Source organism: Rhinolophus sinicus, linkage group LG05 (assembly GCF_036562045.2).
Source record: "Rhinolophus sinicus isolate RSC01 linkage group LG05, ASM3656204v1, whole genome shotgun sequence".
NCBI lineage: Eukaryota > Metazoa > Chordata > Mammalia > Chiroptera > Rhinolophidae > Rhinolophus > Rhinolophus sinicus.
The window spans coordinates 43,910,851-43,935,686 of NC_133755.1; the positions used below are offsets into that span (position 1 = coordinate 43,910,851).

At 41.6% G+C, this 24,836-nt stretch overlaps 1 long non-coding RNA gene, 1 other non-coding gene and 1 pseudogene across 3 annotated transcripts in view; 2 read left to right on the forward strand and 1 right to left on the reverse strand.

Moving 5' to 3' along the window:
* Nucleotides 1-24,836, forward strand: part of LOC141571833 (uncharacterized) — a 152,363-nt gene that overhangs the window by 76,393 nt on the left and 51,134 nt on the right. For both annotated transcript variants that reach the window (XR_012496890.1, XR_012496891.1), the window contains exon 2: nt 18,754-18,868. This is a non-coding gene — a long non-coding RNA (uncharacterized LOC141571833). The remainder of the gene's footprint in view (nt 1-18,753; nt 18,869-24,836) is intronic.
* LOC109437706 (ATP synthase peripheral stalk subunit b, mitochondrial) lies at nt 1,804-2,571 on the reverse strand (annotated as a pseudogene).
* LOC141571935 (U6 spliceosomal RNA) lies at nt 12,993-13,099 on the forward strand. Its single transcript, XR_012496977.1, has one exon. It is a non-coding gene; the product is annotated as a U6 spliceosomal RNA (small nuclear RNA).

Here is a 24,836-nt window from a genome sequence, read left to right on the forward strand (position 1 = left end):
TAAGTCATCATGAGTAAGGGGTTGGGAGTCTTGGGTGTTGTTGATTAGTTAAGAGTGAGATAAAGACAATAAATCATGATTTCAGGTCTTCAGGGCAGCTTCAGTTTTCCTCAGTCTGGTTTAATGGGGCCATAGCCAAGGGGTCATTCTGCTTTAGGGCTCAGGAGCTGAAACGAAATTTAGGAAAAAAAAAAAAAAAAGAAACTTAGGCCATGATGTTATCTTTAGCTTAATAGAGCCCGTACCTTGTGACCATTAGTCAGTGCCTGGCTATCATTTCTTGCTGTCTCAGGGAGTTAATAATTGTAAGGGAAAGAGCTGAGCAAGGCTTATGGGGCATGCTGTGAAGAAAACGAATTGAGTGCTGGGACTACATGTTAAATAAAAATCGTACATTAAATCAGGACCCTCAGTTTCAATATATACACCTTATGTTCATTGTAACATTATTTACAGTAACCAAGAAGTGAAACAACCTAACTGTCCATCAATAGATGAATGGATAAAGAAAATGTGGTATATGTATATGTAAAATAAATATAATATATATTATATGAGGTCGGACAATTATGTTTGCCAACTCATCCTAGAAAAAGTGCTACATACCTCATTACTGAATATCACTACAGTCACCTTCGAAGTACTCCCCTTGGGAAGCTATACACTAACACCAGCTCCTAGTCCACCCTTCAAAGCAATTTTGGAACTCTTTTTCTGGAATGGCCATCAGAGCTGTCATCGTATTACACTTGATGTCCTGAATGTCATCAAAATGTCTTCCTTTCAATATTTCCTTTATCTTTGGGTTAAGAAAGAAGTCACTGGGGGACCAGATCCAGTGAGTAGGGAGGGTGTTCCAATATAGTTATTTGTTTACTGGCTGAAAACTCCCTCACAGACAGTGCTGTGTGAGCTGGTGCTTTGTCATGATGCAAGAGCCATGAATTGTTGGTGAAAAGTTCAGGTGGTTTTCATCTAACTTTTTCACACAGCCTTTTCAGCCCTTCCAAATAGTAAACTTGGCTAACTGTTTGTCCAGTTGGTACAAAGTCATAATAAACAATCCCTCTGATATCAAAAGAAGGTTAGCAACATGTTGCAACAAGATCACAAACTTAATTACCAGACCTCGTATATATATTTTATATATATATATATAAAATATTACTCAGCCATAAAAAGTGAAGTCTTGCAATATGGGACAACATGGACAGACCTAGAGGGTATTATGCTAAGTGAAATAAGTGAGACAGAGAAAAACAAAGGCCATCGAATTTCACTTATATGTGGAATCTAAAAAAAACAAAACAAAACAAATGAAGAAAAAACAAAACAGAAACAAACTCATAGATACAGAGAACAAACATGGTTGCCAGAGGGGAGGGTGTTAGGGGGATGGGTGAAAAAGGTGAAGGGAATTAAGAGGTCCAAACTTATAGTTATAAAATAAGTGACAGGGATGTAATGTACAAGACAAGGAATATAGTCAATAATATCGTAATAACTTTTTACAGTGACAGATAATTACTGGTACTGGATTTATAGTGATCACTTTGTAAGGTATACAAATGTTATATCACTGTTGTACAATTGAGACTAATATTGTATGTCAATTATACCTTTTTTTTTTTACTGGTCAATAGATTGTTTTAATTCTCTCACTATATGAAACTCAAGCATTTCATTTTTCGGTAGGGTAAACTGTAACCTCAGTAGACTGCAATACAAAAGATTTTGTCACATAGACTAGTTTCCATTTAGTCAGTCAACTGTTTCCAGCTGTCTCAATTGGGATAGATGCATTTACAGAACTGGCTGTGCTTGGGCCTCCTTTGCAAGCAGCATTAGGTCTACAATGTACTTGACAATTGTCTCCTTTTCCTGCTGTACAAAAATGCTCTGTGCCACGTGCTTCTCCCCCATTTATCATGTGCCCTTGTTCCTTCCAACGCATCATATTCTGCACAGAGATATGATAATCCAGGTGATACTTTATCTCCTTGTATACTCTATGCAGCCGTTCTCGGTAAGTAACCTCCAAGGCCATAGCAATGTTATTTCTCTGGACATCAAAAATGTAATGGCACTTTGAATCAGTGTCTGCTGTGACTTTTCCAGATCAGTTGCATTCTGGACGTATTTGATGGAAGCTTGTTTCACCTATACTAGATTGGCAATTATTTGCTCATTGAGTTTATCAGCAAATTCCCCAATAGAGGCTCCATAATTTTCAATTATGTAGGCAATCAACCTTATTGTTGACATGACAGAAATGGTCTCTGGAGAAATCACATGTATTTCCTTGGATAGGAAATATAAGATAAGCCCAGTTCCGAGCACATAGGCTCCTATTGTACTGGTTTTAGGATAAAGGAACCAGAAGAATTCCTCAAGGATCAGCCCACAATGAACTTTTCCTCCATATTCAGGAAGAAGTGGTACAGGGGCAAGACTTGGCTGTCCAGTGTGAAAAATCCTTGTTGCCTGCAATACCCCTGGACTAAGGAAGGCCGCATTCTTCAGAGAGGGGGCTGCTGTGATGGCAGCAGAAAGAACCACCAGGGACAACATGTTCAGTGAGGGCCCACCTGGCTGTCTGGGAGTCCCAGTGACCTGGATGGGATAGTCTGTCAAAGGCAGTGTTGCAGAAAAGCAGTGAGGACCGAGAAACTCAAGCGACTCCCAGAGGGCAAGGAGAACACAGCTTTATTACACTAGTGGGCCCAATGGGATTGTTCCCAAAGAATTGAGCACTGACCGGGGTCAGACGCTTTGTTTTATATGTTTAGGCCTCTGGGTTGGGGGAGAAATCTGGCCGGGGTGCCAGGGAGATCCATCCCTAGCAGCTGTGATCCCTCAACTTTGTTTTGACAGGGAGGCCTCTAACTATGGTGCCTGCGGGAGACAGCTCCAATAAGGAGGGAGGAGGAGGGGGATTGAGCTCTTAGGGGGGGCCTGCAGGAAAAACCATCCCAACAACAGGAGCAAGATGGTCGCTCTACGTGTCAAATATAATTTAAGTTAAAAAGCTAGCAAGAGAAAAGACAGAATTTTATTCACATATGTGTGTAGTTCACAGAAAAATGGGACTTGAAGAGGCTGTTAGAATTTGGGAATTAGATACCATCTTACTAGGGGACGGAGAGGGGAGAAAGGCACTTACTAGAAAACAAAAGACTTTTAGGAGAGATAAATGGACCCCTAGGAGAATAGATGGGACAGGTGATAGTTTTGTGAAATGTGTGTTTAGGTGACTTCTTATCCCCTTGAGACTTCTCTGGAAACCAATCTTCTTCCCTAGTTGTAAAAGTCTCAGGGAGGACATTTATGAACTTTGAATTCTTTTGGGAGGCTCTGCTTTTAGTCAGATAAGGGGAGTTCTAGAAAACCAATTCACAATGATATATTCTGGATCTCTTCCCTAGAAAGGTGGTACCTTAAACGCTGAGGAGGAGCTAGCCACACACTCCCAAGAGTAAGAAGGTGTTCCAGTCAGAGGGACTGCATGAGCAGAGTCCCTGGAGTGGGAAGGGCTTTCTTACTGGAATGTAAGGAAAGGAAGAGAAGAGAAACAGGAAGAGAAGGCAGGGCTAGACCATGAGCTCTGTTTCGGATGTGGAGGAAAAAGTGTTCTTTGGAAAGTAACCTCCCAGGGTGATCTGATCCTAAATTCCTAACTGGGCAGGTCCTGGTGGGTAGTTATGCCCCAGGCATCTAACTTCTTTAGTAAAAGGCTTATCTTTGCCTTAAGCAAGCCCTGTTCATTGTATCTGTACATCTAAGTTAACACACCTTTGAAATGCCAGAATACTCCTCAAAGGCATGACCATCCTCAAGAGAGCAGTAATCTTAACCTGTAATCTAATCCCCACCTTGCTTTCTCCCATGCCATGTAATCTCCTTTACTACCCTCCTTAATCTCAAATGCATAAAAGAAACCACAAAACTGTTATTGTCAAGAGCATTTGGGATCTTGCTCCCCAGCACATGTCCTCAGTTTGGCTCAAATAAACTCTTATAAGAATTCTCTACAGATTTGGACATTCTTATGTCCACAGGGGGATCCTGGCAGGGATTTGTGATCTCTGGTATTTGTGACGAGGTTTCTAGAAACCTTGAGGCTCAGGGCTTCTCCATGGCCTCTACTCCCAGATGAGGAAGCCCAAGGCAGCTTCTCTGTGGGATCACAAATCTTTACAGCTGAAAGGAATCCAAGCCTTGAAAGGCTCCATCTTTATTTCACAGCTGTGCCACCAAGGCCCAAGAGGTGACTGGTCGAAGATCACTGAGTGTGTGGATGGGGCTCAGCCTCTGCCTGTGGGCTCTCCAATTGTGAGCGTCCTCCACAAATGCATACTTGGACACGGAAGCAAAGGCCAGCACCAACCTTCACCCATCGAGCGGAGTGTCTAGACTGTCAGACTGTGTTGGGCATAAACAGCATGTATCTGGTGAATTCATGAGCAGTCCCAGGGTGCCTTGACTCCAGGAATGAACTGTTAGAGATACCAATACCTCGTGTTTACCCAGGGGTCTGTGCTTCTCAGGTGATTTCATACAAATTAAATCATGTGGGTAATGAGGTAAAAGAGCTTAGGCCTTGGGGTGGGGAGAGCATCTCCACTCTTCCTGAGCAGCGTGATCTTGAATGATGTTACCTCTCTTCTCTGATCCATAGTTTTGTTCAGTTGTAGAAGGAATCCTGGTCTCTGTAAGGCTTGGAGAACGTGTGTGGAGAATACCATGTAAGGTATCCGGCACATGGCAGGTTCTGTTATAAGATGACATTATTCTTCCTGTTGATGGAGTGGGTCAGCAGGGCAGGTCCCATTTGACAAAGAAACAGGTAAATTGTCTACGTTCTTTCACTGACTGTTCACCACACCTCAATGAGGTAGCGATTCCTATCTCCACTAAAAATCAGCTGAGGTTGAGCAAAGTCAGGCAGCTTGCCCAGGGTCACTGAGGGCACAAGTGGCAGAGCTGGGATTCAGAACCATGACTGATTGTCTGGGTGCTGAGTTGCGGCAAGCGCAACCATTCCTAGCAAGGAAGGGTCTAGAGAAGTGAAAGATACACGTTCTCTCCTTTCTAAATGGGCAAAGAAAATTACTAGACTCACTTGACAGGACCAAAGAGGGTTGGGTGGGGAGTGCAGAAGGTGCCAGCTGGAGTCATTGCTATCGCCCAGCTCTGAATCTCCTAAGGGGAAGGGTGGCAGGATTACCTAATACTTCCACTGACTTCACTGGCTGGATCACTAAGGCTTCCTTCCAGTCACTTCCATCTCAGACACTCCCCCAGGTTGCCTGCCAGGCCTGGGGTAGGGGTCCTCCCATGGACATCCCACATTTGATTTAAGGAGGGCAATAGTACCCGCTTACTTTCTTCTTGGCTCCTTTAACCCCCTCAGCACATGCTGAACTTGCCTGAGCATCCCTGCTTCTCCAGCGAAGGCATGAGCGAATCAGGGGGCCAGGAGCAGGAGCTCAGAGCCAGAGGCTGGTGGTGGCCTGATAAATATGTGTAGGAATGAATTCTGAGCCAAGGTGGCTTTTTTTCTCTCTTAAAATCTTTCTATGTTATATGTCTCTCAAGAAAGTTTTTAATTGACATGTACTCACTGCAACCAATGAAACCATTCAAAGGAAAAAATAATAATAAACACCCTCACCTGGCCCACAGTCCCTCAGGTGACCAATGCTAACTGTGGGTCACCTTCCATAACTTTCTCTATACTCATTATTACAGACTGAATTGTGTCCTCCCCAAATTCAGATGTTGAAATCCTAACTCCCAGTGTGATTGTAATTTGGAGATAATGAAGGTTACGTGATGTCATAAGGATGGGGCCTTACAGAAAAGAGGCCATGTGAGGACAGAGCGAGAAGACAGTGGTCTACAAACCAAGTAGAGAAGCTCGCCAGAAACAACCCTGTCAGCATCTTCATCTTAGACGTCTGGCCTCTGGCCTCCAGAATTGTGAGAAAATACATTTCTGTTGTTTAAGCCACCAGTCTGTAGTATTTTGTTATGGCAACCCTAGGAGCTGCCATATAACCCCTATACAAAGATCCATGCACAAGGAGGAGAGAGTGTTTTATTTGTTATTTGAACAAAAATGGGATCGTGCTAAGCTCATATTACTCTGAAAGTAGCTGCTCTCATTAACATTACTTAATGGTCACCTGGCTTCTTGCTCACACCCCACCTCTAGGACATCCTGTAGGCCCTCCCCTCAAAACTTATGTGGAATCGCACCACTTCTCCCCACCTTGGTGTTAGCTCCATATTCTCTCTGTCTCTCTGTCTCTCTGTCTCTGTCTCTGTCTCTCTCTCTCTCCAGCAGACTCTTCACTCTTCTCTGCTTCCACCCTGTGCTCTGTCAGTCTGTTCTCCTCACAGCAGGCGGAGGGTTCCTAAACCTAAGTCAGGTCATATTGTTCCTCAGCCCAAAACCCTCCAGTGGCTTCCCATCCTACACAGAGTAAAACCCAAAATCCTCACCAGCGGCTACAAGGTCTTACATGATCTGCAACACACACACACACACACACACACACACACACACACACACACCAACTCTACTGCTCTCCTCTCTGACTTCACCTCCTACCTTTATTCCCCTGCCACCCTGGCCTCCTTGATGTTTTCTAGATCCTACCAAGCATACTCCCAAGTCAGGACCTTTGTACTGTTTCTTCAGTCTAGACTGCCCTTCTTCCTGGTAGCCACAAATTTCCTTCCCTGACTTCCTTCCAGACTGTTATCTCCTCACTCTCCTCACCCACATTCATTACTCTTAATAGCACCTACTTACCACCATCTGACATACTCCGTATTTATTTTTTTATGGTCTGTCTTTCTTCATTAAGATGTAAATTCCATGAACATCAAACTTTGTCTTGCTGCTGTATTCTTAGTACTGAGAACAGTGCTGGATTCATAGCTGATGCTTGGAAATGTTTAATGAATGAAAGAATGAATAAATCTCTCCAAGTCAATAGATATAACAACCTTTTCAACAGTTGCCATAGCATTAGCTAATGTGAATGAACCATGATTCATTTAACCACCTCCCTATTAATGATGTTTAAGTTGCTTCTACTTTTTCCTACTTCAAACAATGTTTGTGAAAAACATTTTTGCACAGCTACTCTAATATATTGGTCCTTTTATTTCTATAGGCTAGTTTCCCTAAAGCTGGATTGATATGTCAAGAGATTGGCATATTTAAATTTTTAATAGCCATTACCAACTTTCCTTAGTCACAGTTCACAGGCAAATCCTGAAAAAGGGCCTTAACTATTTTCCCAAACTGGGGCCAAGGTAATATTGCCCTTTAATCAAATAATGGACTTCTGTCCTGGGCCCCCACACTTTAGAGGGCCTTGCATGTCACAAACACAAAAAAATAAATTTATTTATTTATTTATTTATTTATTTATTTATTTATTTATTTTAAATTAAAGTTTATTGAGGTGACAATTGTTAGTAAAGTTACACAGATTTCAGGTGTACAATTCTGTAATACATCATTTGTATATCACATTGTGTTCACCACCCAGAGTCAGTTCTCTTTCCATCACCATATATTGGAAAAAATAAATTTGTTAATGGCCGCATGGAAGCTTTTCTCCCCTGGGATCTTGCATTCAGCGCTGGGCTGGTACAGTATGACCTGCAACCTTAAATGTGAATGCTCGTGATTAATACTCCACATTTTCTCTTATATTCTCAAAACAAAAGACTGCTGAGTACCAATGCTGTGAAGGTTTGTGGGTTGTTCCCTGCTGACCTTGGAGAGAGTGACTGCTTTAGAGGGAAAAAGAATTTAATTGGCTGATTTGTGTAGATAACAGAAAAGAAAAATGAATTTGTCATGTCTCTCTTCTCAGAGAGCATGAATTCAATAGGTTCTGGCATAACCAAATATTGTTTCTCAGTAGTGCCAAGGGTCCATTCTCTTCTTCCTTTCTCTCCCTCTCTCCCCCTCACTCCCTCTCTCCCTCTCTCCCTCCCTCCCTCCCTCCCTCCCTCCCTCCCTCCCTCCCTCCCTCCCTCCCTCCCTCCCTTTCTTCCTTTCTTTTTTGTTCTAATTTGTGATTCTGGAGGCATTCATGAATTAGCTCAGTATTCACAACAGTTGCACACAGTATCTATTGCTATATAACAAACCATACTGAAACTTGGTGGCTTAAAACAATTTATTTGCTCACAATTCTGGGCTGGGCACAGCTACAGCAGGGTGATTTTTCTGCCAATCTCTCTTGGGGTCACTTATGGGGCTGCAATCAGCCAGCAGCTCAACTGGGACTGGATGGTCCAGGATGGCTTCATTCACATATTTGGCAGTGACGCTGGCTGTTGGCTGGGCTGCCTCAGGTCTCCTCCAAACAGCCTTTCATCTTCTAGGCTAAAATGGGCTTTTTGACATAAGGGCAGAAATGTCCCCAGAGGTCAAAAGCAAAAGCTACAAGGCTTTTTAAGGCCTGGCCTTGGTAGTTGCTCAGTGTTACTTCTGTCTTATTCTATTGACCAGTGAAGCCTTAAGGGACCCAGATGCAAGGGGTGGGGGAGGTAGGGGGAGAGGGATAGACTCTATCTCTTGATGGGAGGCATGGCAAAAATCATATTGCAAAGGAGCTAGGCACAGGGAGGTGTGATGTGTTGGGGACCATTTTTAATGATATACTGCAGTGTCCGAGGAACATTTTGCCATATTAAAGAATTCATATTTTTCATGCATTTGCATATATGTAATTGTAAGGTATGTGAAGTATAATACAGATTCTTTGCTTATTTCTTTTTACTTTCCCCCAGTCTTTATTGAGATATAATTGAGATATAACATTGTGTGAGTTTTAAGGGTACAGTGTGTTGATTTGATACACTTATATATTGTAAAGTGATCACCACTGTAAAGTTAGCTATTACCTCCATCACCTCACATAATTACCATTTCTCTTTTGTGGTGAAAACATTTAAGATCTACTCCCAGCATCTTTCAAGTATATAATATAGCATTATTAACTATAATTACCATGTGAACATTAGATCCCCAGAACTTATGCATCTATAACTGGAAGTTTGTATCCTTTGACCAACATCTCCCCATTTCCCCCATGTTCCTGCCCCTGGTATCCACCACGCTACTCTACATGAGTTCAGTTTCTTTAGATTCCACATATATAAGTGATATCATACAGTATTTGTCTTTCTGTCTGATTTATTTCACTTAGTGTGATGCCCTCAAGGGCCATTCTAAAGGTTCATCTCTGTTGTAGCATCTGTCAGAATCTCCTTTTTTAAGGCTGATTAACACTCCATTGTATGGATGAACCATTTTTATGTATCCATTTAGCCATAGATGGACACTTGGGTTGCTTCCATCTCTTAGCTATTGTGAATAATGCTGCTGTGAACCTGGGTGTACAAAGATCTCTTTGGGATCCTGCTTTCAATCCTCTTGGATATATACACAGGGAGGCTGCCTCTCGGCTGTTCCACCACCATCACTGCCTTATTATTTAACTCAGAAGAAATGTCCTGGACATTTTGTTTGTTTGTTTGTTTTTGAGCATAGGGCCATTTGCAGTAATGGATTTACACATCTCCTCCTTCTGGGGTGGTTCCAGGGCCAGTTTTGGATCTGGGCACAAAGCTCCTCCTCGCACTGCAGGTGGTTCCTCACCTGTTCCAGGATCATGTTTCACCCTGTCAACATGTTGTTGGATTCCACTGGGTGGGGACTGACCTGTTCTCCTGCATTGTCTTCCTTCAATTATGTTGAGGACTCATGGGGGTTTCTTAGGTGCCAGTAACTGTACGCAGTAAAGGTCTCCTATCTCCTCTGCGTAGGCAAACACTCACTGTTGTCCTCATACAAGTCAATATGAATTGTAAGCCCAGGGATCCCTTTCTTTTCCTGAGCGGGAAGTGTCAGTCCCAAAGTTGGGCACTCACATGGTTTGAGTTTTGGAGCAAATGTCCTGGTGGCCATTTCTAGGTTTCCTGGGTCCTACAACTCCCATGACCAGTGCCAATCTCAGCACGACAGACCCTGCGGCAGATTCACCAGGGACCCTGAAGACAGGTGACACATGATCCTCATTCCCCCTAGAGTCTCTTTGCTTATTAAGTGCACATTAAAACCCCAGAATTGTGAAGTTTTATTTTTATAATAATATTTAAATATTTCATTAAAAAGTCTAAAAATTTAAACTAAAAATTTACCTTTATTTAAACAAATTTAGTTTTTTTGTATTTATTAATTTTTTTTGTATTTTGCTTAGTAATATTACTAATTTTGAATGTTTTAGAAAAACTTTATTTTGTGAACTATTTGCTCATCGAGTATGAGTATAAGTCTAGTTGGGATAGATTTAGAAAATATGGCAGTGGAGCTCAGAGAAAGAAAATAGCCAAAAAAAGAAAAGGTATTCAAAAAGATGATCTGCTTAAATTTTTAAAAGAACTTCACAAATTCTTTATTCAATGAACTTTTAATTGCTAATAAAAACTGTGAAAAAGAACAAGAAAATGATTCTCATCCAATTCATGACTTGAATAGGTTGAATGAAATCTCTGCAAATTCATATTTTTACTAAATAAAGATTTAATTACAGGCCCAAAGAATAAGAATGTATGTGGCCTCCATTTGCTCTTGTGAGGGTTAGGGGCTGTGGAAATGTGTTTACAGCCTCTTTCTCCTAGAGTATGTTTTCAGAGTAGGGAGGAGAACAGGACAGAGTCATTTTTGGGAAACTGGTGCCTTGTGAGATTCTTCAGAAGTGATGGGCCTCCTGGGACACTCTGGACCCTTGGCAGGACTGGAGAAAGAGCCAAACAGAGTGCTCAGTCATGACCGTCTCTCTGAGTCCTGCCAGAGTGACCCCATGGGTCCACAATTAGAATATAGTGAAAAGCTTCCCTGCCACTTTGCCTCCCTAGATCACCTTCCTGCAGGCAACCAGCATGACCTATTTCTTCTGTAAACTTTTAAAGATATTTTATGCACACAGAAGCATTTACATGTGTAGTTAAAAAAAAAACACAAACATAAGTAGAAGCGTATTAAAAATCACTGTCCAGCATCTTGCTTTTTTAACTTATTATGTTCATTTATTCAGTAAATATTTACTGAGCACCTACTATGAGCCAAGCATTTTTTTAGGCACTTGGAATTTGGTGGTAAACAAAACAGATACATTCCTTGCCCTCATGGAGCTTACATTTTTATGGGAAATAAACAAGTAAAAATATAGTGATAAGTGGCAAATGCCTGGAGAAAAGCAGGATAAGGGGATAAGAAGCGTATGTTGGTGTGTGTGGGTGGGGCTTGTTGCTATTTTATATAAGATGGTCAGCAAAAGCCTTGCTGATTAAGTGATATTTGAGCCAAGGCCTGAATAAAGTGAGGGAGTGAGCCATGCAAATATCTGGAGTTGAACATTCAAAGCAGAGAAAACATCCCACGCTAACGCCCCGAGGGAGGAGAGTACTCCATGTAAGAAGCAACAAGGCGGCTATTGTAGCTGGAATTGAGTGAAAGTATCTCAGAGATATTCTGTATCATGAGAATGTTCTTTTTTTTTCACATCTGCATCTTGTTCTATAATATGTGTGTACCTTAGTTTAAGCAGTCTCTGACTGTTGGAAATTTAAGAGACTTTTGGTCTCTTATGGTTGCAATGAATAACTTTTATCAGGTGGCCTTTTGCATATAACTTGCCTCCCCAAAAGCCCCAAATCCCTATTCCTTTATTTAGCTTAAGATGGTATATAAACCTCAAATCAAATGACTGCCTCCTTGAGTCTTATATCTTTGTGAAACTCCAATGTATTGAATCCAGGAGGGTAAAGGGAAAAGATTTTTTTCTCCCCTATAATTACATTACTTTTGGAATTTATTGAAGTTTCTTTGTGACCTAATTATATGAGAGTTAATTAATATTGAAAATGTTCCGTAAATACAGGATAACAAAATTTTAGTTATAAATTATAAGTTCGATATATAAATATAAATATTGATATATATACATATAATATAAATATTGATATATAAATATAAAAACTGTGTTATTTAGGTTTTACCTTATGACTATGGCCTAAAAGGAATGTAAATTAATCTCCCTTATACTGATGTTTCTATTTCTCCTTGTATTTTCCCTAGCTTTTTCTTTATTAGTGTAAGTTATTTATTACATAGATATTAATAAGAGTTATATCTTTTTGTGAATGTCACAACCTTATGATAACCTTATCACATTTAATGATTTTTGGCAAGAATTCACCCATGTCTAGTATTAAGATCATGATCTCTGCTAAACTATTATACTTGCTTGGTAAAAACACATTTTCCCATCCTTTTGTTTTCAGTTTTTCTTAATCATTTTGTTTTTATCATTACTTTGTGGTCTATTATGAGAGTGTCTTAACAGGTGAATTTGGCCTAGTAACACATTGATATGACAATTACATTTGAGTCTATTGTCTTTATGATTGTGTCTGTGGTTTTAGTGATAAGTTAGAAGGTTTGTATTTTTGTTCTAGTAGTTACCTTTGTAGTGTTAGAGAACAAAATTCAATTGAGTAAGTTTGAAGGTTTAATTGGCTTTATTAAGTGATTCATGAATCGGGCAGCATCCCATCTAGCAAGGAGAAAGGCACTCCTAGGGGTTGTACAAAATGGAAGGTTTTTACACGAAGAAAGAGGGTGGGACTAAGAAGTTAAAGAGTGGATTATTTCAGGCAAGGATATCTAACCTTCCCTTAGCGGAGGCTAGGGATCTTATCTGGCAAATTACCTCACTAATACTGATCAGGAAATTCCAGAGTGATTGGTTTAAAATTTCACTCCTAGGAAAGACTGAAACTGCAATTAGGTTAGTAATTAAGTTTTGGTTTGGTGACATGGCTTAGCAAAAGGGACTTTGACCTGTGGTTTGTTTCTTTTTTTCAACAGCAGCCTTATTAAAAAATAATTTTCAGTACTTGCTTCAGCAGCACATATACTAGAACTGGACCAATACAAAGAAGATGATCATGGCCCCTGCGGAAGGATGACACACAAATTAGTGAAACTTTTTTTTTTTTCCAGAGAAAAGTAAAATCATGACTATCACTAGAACAGATACAAGAATGAACATGTGTTAAAGATTTTATTTTATTCCTTACTTAGCGAGGTGACTAGACAGGTGTTATAACCGGTTCAGAGGAAAAGTCAAAGAAACACAAATTTAAATGGAATAAAGGGATTGAATTACAAATGGGGGCAAAACTGGCAAAAATGGGGAAGTCAAAGTCTAACAAACAATACAGATTTGCATATCTGTCATTCACCTACAAAGAGGTGCAAAATAGGTTAAAGACAACAAACAGGGCTAGAATTGGGCAGCTTGGAGGGTGTGCTATAGATGATGCATAGTTTTTAATTGAAGTATGAAATTTCTTTCTATAAGTCTTAATATTATGTGGTACCCTTTTACTCCTCTATTTCTTTAGACATATCTACCAATTTTCTTTATAGGGTGAGCATTCATCCTGGCTTCAGCACTGAAAGTCCCATGTCCTAGAAAACCCCTCAGTCCCTAGAAAACCAGAACAGTAGGTCACCCTAACTTTCTGTTATAAGCATTGATGGACTTATTATTAAATTTCCTTTTCCTTCTACTTCTTTTCTGAGGAAGCTCTTTATATACCGGTGCTCTGCAACCTTGGCTATACCTTATGAAGCTTTAAAAAATCCTGATGCCCAGACCCCACCCCATGGATTTTAATTTAATTGGTCTGGGGTGTGGCTTGGGCATCTGGGATTTTAATAAAATTGTGCATATAATTCTAATGTTCAGCTAAAGTTGAGAACCATTGGTACGTAAAGATATGGAACTATCTCCAAGATATATTGACTGAAGAACAGTGTATATAATACATACAGTGTGTAGCTATATCATTATATACATATAATGTCACCACTATGTAGAAAATGGAAAAGAAAAAAGTATGTATTTGCACATATATGTGTATACATATATATGTATACACACACACACGATGCCAAAAAAATTTATATACATTTTAAGAAAGGAAAACTGTATTAAAATTGTAATACTCAATATATACTGACAACAAAAGATTAATACAAGTGGTTACCATCAGTGTCCATACACTTCTGATTATGGCGAACTACTGGACGAGCAACATTGACCAAATTGTCCCCTTGTATAAATTATTTTTGGCACCCCCGGTATATACACATACATACATATACATAAACTATCTTTGGAAGGACATAGAAGGAACTGTTAACATTGTTTATGGCCAGGGATGTAAACCGGGGAGTGGGAGAGAGACTTTTCACTGTGTACTTTTTTGACCTTGCGAATCTATTATCAATTTTTAAAAGTTATTTTTAAATTCTACATCTTTAAACTAGAAAAAAAGCGTTTTGCATACTGAAAAAGGAGATATAGAATTGAACAGACAGTATGATCTTTTATTTTTTAAAATGTCCCCAGACTAAAAAATTAAAAAAAACAAAACTATGCGTAGAAAACATTTTCTGAGGAAGAAAATTGAAACACGCACACACATACACACACACACACATACACACAACAAAGGGAGTTTCAGTGGTGGGACTATTACTCTTTCCTTTTTTATTTTTATTGTTTAAAATAAACCTATTTATTATTTTTATACTAGAACAAAATGAAAAATAGAACAAAACCTAATAATCATATTTTTATCTAAAGGCAGAGCTTTTGCTCTACTGGAAGGAGTCAGCTTTCCCTTGCTGATGCGGGGGGCTTTTGCTCTTCTCATTTCCTTGCCATGTGAGATCCTCTCTACCTGCTCAAGAGGAAGCCCAACCACTGAGGATTCAAAATCAGCCGAGTTGCCTCATGGCTGAGGCTGAGGGAGGGCCACCACTGGAGCTGGGCAGCTGCTGGACGATTTACTTTACTAACTACCCAGGCAAACTTTACTAACTACCTCTCATATGATAGACACTGTGCTAGGTTGTACCAGGGGCAAAAGTTCAGCAGACAAGACTCTGCCCACAGGCCCTGCCTGTCTGAGGTGGCAGCCACCACACATGCACAGAAGCAGGCCTGTCCTAACATTTATGGGGCCCGGATGAGAGTATCAGTAGAGGCCACATGCCATATATCTAAATATTTAAAAGCTGTAACTCAAGCTAACACATCATTGACTGAAATATTATCTATTCTTCTCCCTTAGTAATTACAACTTCAAATGGCCTGAGAAGGCCAGGTTTGAATGTAGAACTTGGAGTTCTGTGCTTGGATGTAGCTGTCGCAGTTGGCTTCTAAGATGGCCCCCAGTGATCCCCACCCGTTGACATTTACACGTTTGTATAATCTCTTCAGTGTGGGTGAGACCCATGACTTGCTTCAACCAACAGAATATGTTAAATGGGATGGGATGTCACTTCCATAGTTGGTTACATAAGATAGTGACTTCTCTTTTGCTCACAGACTCTCTCCCTTCCTGGCTTTGATGAAGCAAGTTGCCATGTTGCAGAGGCCTACATGACAAGTAAAGGAGGGTGACCTCTGGCCAACAGCCAGCAAGGAACTGAGGCCTTCCATCCAATGATCTTTGAGGAGCAGCTTCTTTCCCACTCAAGCCTTCAGATGAGACTCTAGCCTTGGGCAATACCTTGTGAGTGACCCTGACACAGCAGACCCAGCTAAGCCCTACCGAGATGCCTAATCCACAGAAACCGTGAGATAGTAAATATATGCGGTTTTAAGTCACTAAGTTTCCAGTAATTTGTTACATAACTTCCAGCATTACTGTAAGTGTTGGCTTTCATCCCTGGCCCTCAGTTAGTGGCTAGTCATCTCTTCCCACCCTCTCTTCATCTTGAATCTTGAGGGGCTTGTGTTCATCTCTATAGATACCCCAGCTTTCATGTCAGTTCTGCCACTTCCACTCCCTGCTCCGACACATCCCTGAGTCCTGACAGGTACACGTATCCAGCTTGTGCTACCCATGGGAGCAATGTTGTCCATGGGAGGACAGGCCTGAGGACAATTCCAAGCAATCCCTGGGAATAGTTCAGGGTCATCTATGAAGGGAATTCCAAGGTCCTGGGTACTGAGGACATTCTAGAAGAGGGGCTTCTGGTCCTTGACTCCTACCCCCCGCCCCCAACTTTCCACTGCATTGGAAAGGACATGGCTAGAGAAGCGGCAGAGCAAGGCCCTCTAAAGCATAGGGCCAAGGTCAGGGGTCCCTCCTGCTCACTCTAAGGCTAGCGCTGCACTCATGAGAAGCATTGGCTGAGGGCCACGTGGCTTAGATCAGACCTGGAGAGCTGCCTGAGGAGCATAAAGGAGCAGAGCTGCCGTACTTCTGAGGGGAATCTTCAAAGGGAGTTGTGGGTTGAGTTGGACCATAAAAGCAGGAGGGCTTAGAGAGTAGTGGAACGGGAAGGACTCCAGCAAGGCAGCCAGAACTGAGTCAGTGTTTCCCAGTGATACAGTTTCCTGAGGGCAGAGTGGTGAGGAGTTTGGGCTATGCAGTCGGAGTGTGTCTGTTCAAATCCTGCCTCTGCACTCTTGTTGTGTGACTTCAGTGAAATTACCTAAACTCTCTGTGTATCAGTTTCCTCATCTGTAAAATGGGGATAATAATAGTATCTACTCCATAGGTTCATGGAGAGGATCAATGCATGTAAAATGCCTGGTACGTATCATTAATGAAACTGAGGTAAAAAGTGATCTTTTGGCTCCCATGTGCTACTTGCCTTGCCTTATAGGTCAAGAGGGAAAATGAGGACAGGTTTATTCAGTTGCCAGAATACTCAATTGCTCAACAAGCATTAATGGGAACTTTCAGAGTATGGTCCTAACTCATACCCTCCTTCCTCAGACTCTGTGAGAACCATAAAATGGGGCAATGGAATGGTGCTGTTGGAGTGCGGAGATCTGGTAGTCTCTGTTGCCTCTTCTGTGAAGAGAAGAGGTTACCAGTGTCTCCACAAGTGCAGACCACAGACCTATGTAGCCTTGGGAGCACCTAGATCATTTTAGAAGTGCAAAATCTCAAGCCCCACCTCAGAGTCAGAATTTTTGGGGCTACCCCTGAGAATCTGCATGTCTAACACAGGCTCTAGGTGATCTGTTGCTCACTAAAGTTTGAGGATCACTGGGCTGGACTGTTAGAGGTCTTCACACACCTGGTGCCACAGACCCCCTCAAGCACTGATGCGAAAAGCCTGTGGGCTGGGCTTCCTGGGTCCCCACCCTGGACCAATGCTGGCCCCACCAGAGCAGTTCCACTTTTATAGGCACCTGTGGGGTTCTGAGGAAACAGATGTTCCCTTCTACCCATTAGATTTTAGAAACTGCTATGGTCTGAATGTTTGTGTCTCCCCACATTCGTGTTGAAATCCTAAACCCCAAAGATGATGGTATTAGAAGATTGGGCTTTTGGGAGGTGCTTAAGTCTTGAGGGTGGAGCCCTCTTGAATGGGACTTGTGCTCTTGTAAAAGAAGCTCCAGAGAGCTCCCTACCCCCTTCTCCCTGAGAGGATACAATGAGAAGTCTGTGGGCTGCAAGAGGGCCCTCACTTGACCATGAGCGCACCCTGATCTTTGAAACCTAGCCTCCAAAACTATGAGATATAAACTTCTTAAGCCACCCAGTATGTGCTATTTTGTTATAGCAGCCGACACGGACTAAGATACAGCTGAGCTGTGGGGCCCAGTGCAAAAAAATGCTGGACCCCTTGTTCAAAAGTAGGAGAAAAGATTTTTTCTTTCTTCTGTGGGCTCCGTCTTGACTCATTATGTGTTTTAAAATTTGCTATTTAATGTCATGCTCTCTCAGGTATGGTGACACTTGCAGGGTGAATACAGATGTCACTCTCCCTGTGTTTGCACCAGGCTCCTGCTGAGGGCGCTGCAGCTTACCTGGCGACCTCCGAGCTCTAGTTGGAGCAAAAGTGATTGCAGCTGGAAGAAAGTGCTGCCAGCAGCAACCTGGTACTTAGGATGATTAATGAATGTATTTGGAAATTTCCTCCTGCATTGGCCTCAGCTAGCACCTGAACTGTGGTCGATACAGCAGTACATTTCTGTATAATCTCTGTTGACAGCTGGGATGAGGGCAAACCCAAAAGACTAACCCAATTACAGTAAAGGAGAGATCTGGCTGCTCCCTGTTGACAAGGTGAACACAAGGGCATCCCAATTCGGGGATACTGCTTTAGGATCGGCAAGCTGCCGGCACAGAAAGTTCTTTCCTGTGCAGCTCCTTGGCATATTTTTACTTCGTGAAAAATGGTGGATGTCACTCCTGGGCTATGTCAAGTAGGGTGATGTGAAGGGAGCCAAAGTGATTGGGCTCCATGTACCCCCATGGCCAGGCCTGTGATAGGTTTGCCCAGCAGGAGATGTAAGATGCCTGATCAGGGACTCGGAAAAGCTGGGGTCTCCTCTGATTCTCTCTCTCATGGGGTGGCCTTGGGTAGATATTCAACCTCCCTGAGCCCCATTATTGTCATCTGTAACATAAAGATATTAAATTATTCACCCGCTCCACTTCTCCTTTATTTCATATGGTTAAGGATTTAAAAGAGATGTGTCAGCCTGTGCAGTTAGTTTTATAGGAGGAGCATTAAGAACCCAGGGCAGAGTGGGATATAAACCAGAAGGTGGGTTGGAGTTACACCATGAACGGCTACAATGTCATTAGAGTTTTATGCTTCTTTCATAGGCAATGGGGAGCCATTGAAAGCATCCAAAGAGGAAAGGGCTGTGTTCAGAGCTGAGCCTGTGAAAAATGTAGTGGGATGCCAAGTTTCAGAAGAATTGAGGATGAAAGAATCCAGGTAAGGGGCTATGCATACATACATGTCTTCACCTTTACCAGATAGCACCAAACTGCCTTCCTAAGGCTGTCCCAATCCACGCTCCCCCCAGCAGGCTACGAGAGTTCTCATTTCTTTATGTTCTCACTATCACTTGGCATTATCAGACCTCTACATTTTGGCCAACCAGATGGGTGTGAATTGGCATTTCATTGTAATTTTAACTTGCATTTCCCTGGCGAGTACTGCATTTGAACATCTTTTGTATATTTATTGGATATTTATGTTTCCTCTTCTGTGAGTTTCCTGTTCAGTCTTTTGTCTGTTTTTCTTTGTTATTTTAAAAGTCCCCCCCCCCCATAGAATCTATACACTAATATTTTGTCAGTTATACGCAATGCAGCTGTTTTTCCTCCATTTGTACTTGGTCATTTAACTATGTTTATGGTGACTTTAGAAAAGCAATCAGATAATTTTAACAGTTGAATTTATCAACATTGAAATTTATGGTTTGTTCTTTGGTGTCTTTTTGAGAAATCCTTCTCTACCCTCAAATCATAAAGCTATTTTTTATTTCTCCTATATTTGAAGAAGTTTTAATATTTTTCTTTCATATGTAGGCCTTTGCACATTATGTTTATTGTTGTATATGGTGTAGGGTAAGATAAAGTGGGAATCCGAGGCTATCTTTTCCCACATGGTACCCAGTTGTCCCAGTATCACATATTGAATGGTTCATGGCTTGGCTCTGCTGCCAGGGCCAGGAAGAGGGTGAGACAAGTGAGGTGCCCACTCTCAGGGTCTTGAGGGTCTGCATATGAAAGTGAGGGCCTTTTTCAATTTTGTACCCTCAGTGCCTTTCTGTCACTCTTCCCTTCCAGGGGAAGGCAGGAAGTCTTGTCCTGACACTAACACACACAAGACTTTGGGTCTCCTGCCCAGGAATGTTGGTTCCTGAGACAGAAGTGTCTTTGTGAAAAAGGAGCCCTGGAATCTCCTGTTGGCTCTAGGCTGAGGAAGGAGGGAGCCTGGGACTGGAGGGGAGGGCAGGATCCGGTTTGGTACCTCTGAGGTGTGTGAGAGACTTTATAATTTTCTGAGGCTTCTGGGGCAAGGGATTGGTGCATTCAGGGCCTTTCCCCTCCATGCTATCTTAAGGGGACCCTGCAAGATCTACTCTCTTCTCCATAGGATGTGGGAGGTGCTTGAAGGTACCCCAGAAAGTTTAGGCTCCTGCATAGATGTGGAAAGGATAGATTTTTCTTTTAATTCTCTTTCAGTCCTTCTAGCTGTATCTGGGAGAAAGTCTCCCTTTGATCTAACCTGTCAAGCCTCTCTAATTCCCTTTTTTTCAAACTCCTGGAAACTGGGACTCAGGGTTTGGAGCTTTGGGAGCTATAATATCTGACTATATATTTAATTACATTATTTTGTTTGCATTGTATTTGTTTGCTGGGGGTTGTCTTTTATTCTGACAAGTGATGGCAGTGTGCTATTAGTGATGCTAATGGGAAGTTTCCTTTTTAATGCATGAATTTGAGCAAAGAAGTTTGCTTTATGTATGTAAAATCACATTTGTGTGTACATTTTGACAAAGATATGTAGGAAAGGAGGGTCAGCAAAATGATGATGTTTATCTCGGTGATTTTTGTCTTCCTTATATGTTTTTTGTATTTGCATTTTTTACAATGAGCATACATTATTTACATAATCAGAAAACACCTATTTTTGTTATGGAGAAAGGTATATATGTTTAAAGGAACGTATTAAGTACATAACAATACTAGGAATATATGGCTTTGGCAACATGGTTGACTTAGCTTGCTTGAGTTCATGCTGGGAGACTGAGGGACGGGGCCCGGGCAAAGAGCAAGGGCAGTCTTCCTGTCATGGGACATTCAGACACCTACTGTAGAGGGCTGAGCTTTATCTTTCCAGCACTGTTCAAAGGATTTCATTTCAGAGTCTCAGTTTCAATTTTTGAATCAGGAAATCATTGATCACTTGGAGAAATGGGGCCAAGTTTCTGCAATGTGTTAGACCTTTGCCTCACTGGCATTTAGACGCTCCAGGTTGGGGTAGACAAAGGTGATCTGGCCAGAGTCTAGATGAGTCTTATTGAAAATGCTGTCCTGTGACTAGTCTGTTGTACCAGAGCTGATCAGTGACAGCCTTCTCCCTGCTGCGCTGTTCCCTGTCTGCAGGGTGACCACTATCTGGCTCTCTTCCCAAAGATTGTTGGCAGCTGGTGCCAGTTTATGGTGCTGGCTGTTACCCAAACGTAGGGCATCATTTAACAGGAGCCCCTGGGGTGGATGATTCCTGCTGTGCAGCCGTAGGAATCCTTGGTTCACTGCCCTCAGGAGAAGGCCTTTTCAGATCACACCCTGAGTTACTGTTCAATCTTTAATTGAGCCAACACAGTCCAGACACAACAAGGAGCAGACAGTGAATCCCAGCTCTTCCTTGGGGATTTACCTGGCTTCATGGTCTGAGTTCTGGGCGTCTGATTATGGGAAAGATGGGATCTGCCATCATGAGCTAAAACAGATCATGTAGTCTCTACTCAGTAAGCACTGTAATCAGTAGGACAAGACTGTCACATGTCACAGGCTCTGCCCTCCTGGGGGTGGCAGTCTGATGGAGAAGGCAGACAAATAATGGCAGGTGTGAAGCGGGTTTGCAGGAGAGGGGAGGTGCTACTGCAGCACAGAGCAGTGATCTCTGAAAGGGGAGCCAGGAAGTGTGTCTGAGCGGAGACATTTAGACTAAGACACTATAGGAGAGGAGAAATTTTCCCCTCTTTTCCTTCTTAGTTATTCTGGCTGCTCTAATAATCAAATTGACATGAGACTGATTAACAGAATTTAATTATATATGTGCATACGGGGTTTTGTAAGAATATGGGACTAAAGACAAATCAGGCAGTTGAGGCTTAGTGCCATCTTGAGCTAAGGAGAAAGGAGGGGGTAGTGGTTTATACTTCAAAGGAAGGTGGGCAATTCACAGGTAGATGAGAAGGAACACATATTTGCCAGGCCACCCAGAAATTATGGGACAGAGAGGGGAGTCTAAGAAAGAGATTTTCTAGGTTCCTCCTTGTCTACCATACTTAGTTTATATTAAAATATAGTTTTCTATGGTGATAGCTCCCTTCCTGGAGCAGGTTCTCTGTCTAAATTATTTTAGGCAGTTTTGGGGAAGATCAAATGTTTTTCCTGAGTCTTAAAAATGATCAGCTTAAAATAATCACCCCCAAAAGGCGTATTTTGGGGTGGCAAAACTCTGCTCCCCTTCAACACAAAGAAAGAATTTGCCAGATGAGAAAATGTCAGGAGGAGTGATCCAGGAAGAGGGAACAGTGTATGCAGAGATCCAGAGGCCTGAAGGGACCCTACTGTGTTTAGCTGGGAGATGCTCTTTAGGTAGTTAAAGAAGAGAGAACAGAGTGGGGAGATGGGCGGGTCCTTTAGGACCTCCTAGGACAGGAGTTATCAACTGAGGGCGATTTTGTCCCTCAGGGACATTCGGCTAGATGGTCACAACTTGGTTGTCACAAATGTATGTATGGGGGGGTGTGAGGGTGCTACTGGCATCTAGTAGGTAGAGGCCCTTCGTGGATGCTGCTAAACATCCTGCAATGCACAGGATAGTCCCTGGAAACAAAGAATCACCTGGCCAAACATGTGAATAGTGCTGCTGTTGAGAAACTGGGACCATTTTAAGGACTTGGTTCCTCATTCTAAAGCCAAGGGGAAGCTCTAACCAGGTTTAACACAGGAAAGGGACATGATCAGATTTATGTTTTAAAGTGATCAGTCCAGCTGCTCTGAGGAAATTTTGAGATCTAACCATTCTAGTTTAGGGCCACTCTTTTAGTAGTTCTGGACCCTTTTCTGCAGCTTGGGAATTTCCAGCTTCTGTGATTTTTTTTCCCTACTGGGGCTTACCTTTGACTGCTTTGTGGCCATCTAGGTTTCTAGAAAAACCCATCCAGGTCAGGGAAACCAATTCAGATACTCAGTAAGAGCTAAATAGAACAGGGGTTTTCCACTTGGGCATTATAGGCACAGCACTAGGGCCTACAAAATGTTTAAGGCCCACATGGCAGGCAGAGAATGGCCTGCAAAAGATGTCCATGTCCTAATCCCCAAAACCTGTGACTATGTTACCATACATTGCAAAGGGATTTTGCAGATGTGACTAAGTTATGGAACTTGAAATGGGAAAATTATCCTGGATTATCTAAATGGGCCAATGTAAGCACAAGAGTCCTTATAAGAGAGACAGAAGGGTCAAATTCAGAGGAGATGTGGTAATAGAAACAGGAGAGAAAGAGATTTGAAGATGCTATGTTGCTGGCTTTTGAAAATGAGCTTGGGGCCAATACCATAAGATAATAAATATGTGTGCCACTAAATCTCTGGCAATTTGCTAAAATAGTAACAGGAAACTAATACAGCCTGGACAATATTTTAATCAACTCTGAAGTAAAAAAGGAAAACTGCAAAATAGAAATTAATAAATGTCATTTATTTTTAATTGTTTTATAATATTTAACATATATGCAAAAGATATAAAGACTAATATGAGGTGTGATAAAAAATATGGTGAATGTTTAAATAAAAAAAATTTATTACAGTAAAAGACACATTGCCATTGATCCCCCTCATAATACTCCTCCTGTTTTCGAACACACTTATCCCATCGTTCTTGCCACTTTCTGAAGCAGTTCTAGAAGTCCTCTTTCATGAGCATCTTTAGTTGCACTGTCATGGCTGCCTCTATATCCAGAATAGATTCAAAACGTTTATCTTTTGTGGTCATTTTGACTTTGGGGAAGAGCCAGAAGTCTCACCATGCCCAATTCAGTAAATAAAGTGGATGAGGACTAACCATGTTTTAATTTGACAGATATTGCCATATACCAGAAGTGATGTGTGACATGGAGCGTTGTCACGATGGAGGATGAAACCATTTGCCCATTTCATGTTAATGCATTGTTTGTGCTCCATTATATATGGCACACTTTAAAACACAACTCCTCTCAACCATAGCTTACACCCGACTGACTGCACTGAACCAGTTGAAACTTGTTACTAAGATTCAATGTGCCACTTCCTGTATTAAAGATCCCTGACTTTCCGTTGGATGGCACTCGGCAGCAGCATTCACTGTATTTTGTGATCACAACAGAAAGGCTCTGTGTCACACATTGTTTCTGGTACAGCAATTTCTGTCAAATAAAAACATCACAGTGTGTCCTCACCCATCTTATTTACCAGATCAGGCACCGTGCAACTTCTGACTCTTCCCCAAAGTCAAAATGATTCAGGACATTGAGGCAACTAGGACAGCGCAACTAAAGACACTCATGAAAGAGGAATTCTAGAACTGCTTCAGAAAGTGGCAAGAATGATGGGATAAGTAAGTGTGTTCGAAGCGAGAGGGAGTATTTTGAGGGAGATTAATGCCAATGTATCTTTTACTGTAATAATTTATTTTATTTTATTTATACACTCACCATATTGTTGGATCACACTTTGTACAACACATATTCAGGTAATACCCAGCCAACTCAAGAAACAAAGCAGTTCTATTGTAGTGAAGCCCCTTACAGACCCATCCTCTATCTCATTTACATACATATGTTATACTTGTATTCCTGAACAATAGTAGTCGTGCTTTGCCTGCTGTTTTATGTACATGACATATGTGTTTTCTTAAGCAACTTGCTTTTTGTATCTAGCATGTTTTGAGAATCATTCTTGTTGGTTGATATAGTGACTGCATGTTACTCTTTTGTAAGAATATGTCATATTTAATTTATTTATTTTGCTGATAAACATTTACATTATTATCAGTTTGGACTATTACAAATAAAGGGATTCAGAACAGGCCTCTCCAAGACGTGCCATTTTGGCATGTGGATCATGTTTGAGCTGAAGGCAATCAAGACTCCGTGAGTTCATGAGAAACTTTTACCGCT